Below are 812 nucleotides of genomic sequence, written 5' to 3'. Positions count from 1 at the left end.
ATAATTAAATAAATAGGCAATGAGATCAAAATTAAATAAAATTAACATTAAACTAACCTTTTGCATATCAGACATCACAGTCAATCCATGTCCAGTGCCTAAGTTTAGATCTTGTATCAAGAAGTTGATGAAGAAACTCCAACTATGCTTTGTTTCTTGATCAACAACTGCCCAAGCAATTGGAAACATTTGTTGATTTCCATTCTACCAATTGCAACTAATAATTCACCTCTGCAAGCACCCTTCAGAAAGCATCCATCTAAACCAATGATTTTTCTACATCCTTCCAACCAACCTCTCTTTAATGCATCAAAACAAACATAAAAGTAAACAAACATATTCTTTCCTGGAGTAGATTCCCTGTCTGTTCTCACCCAATTATTCTTTCCTGGAGTAGATTCCATGTCTGTCCTCACCCAACATGAACTATTAGGATTAGTCTGTTTTATCATGTCTGCATAATCACACAACCTTGCAAACTCCATCTTCCAATCACCCATAAACTCCTTGAGAATCATCAATTTTGCCCGATAACAAAGAGTTCTTCCAACATATAATCCTGTCGTCTTCCTCACCAACTCTTGAATTTCCCACAACTTTATATAAGGTTGAGAAACTATTCTGTCCCTAAACTTATTTGCAATAAAGTTAGATGTACACAACTTGTTTTTGGTTGTGGTAGGGCACTGATGAACAGGATAGTAATTCTTAACAATAAAGTCACCAGAGTCTTTGTCTAGACTAGCATACAACAACCATTTGCATTTCTTATGCTGACATTTAACTCTGACTCTTTGTTTTTCATTAGGGCT

This window comes from Solanum tuberosum, unplaced genomic scaffold (assembly GCF_000226075.1).
Source record: "Solanum tuberosum cultivar DM 1-3 516 R44 unplaced genomic scaffold, SolTub_3.0 scf00192, whole genome shotgun sequence".
In the NCBI taxonomy this organism is placed as follows: Eukaryota; Viridiplantae; Streptophyta; class Magnoliopsida; order Solanales; family Solanaceae; genus Solanum; species Solanum tuberosum.
The sequence above is the reverse complement of the archived record's forward strand: the minus strand, read 5'-3'. Positions refer to the sequence as shown.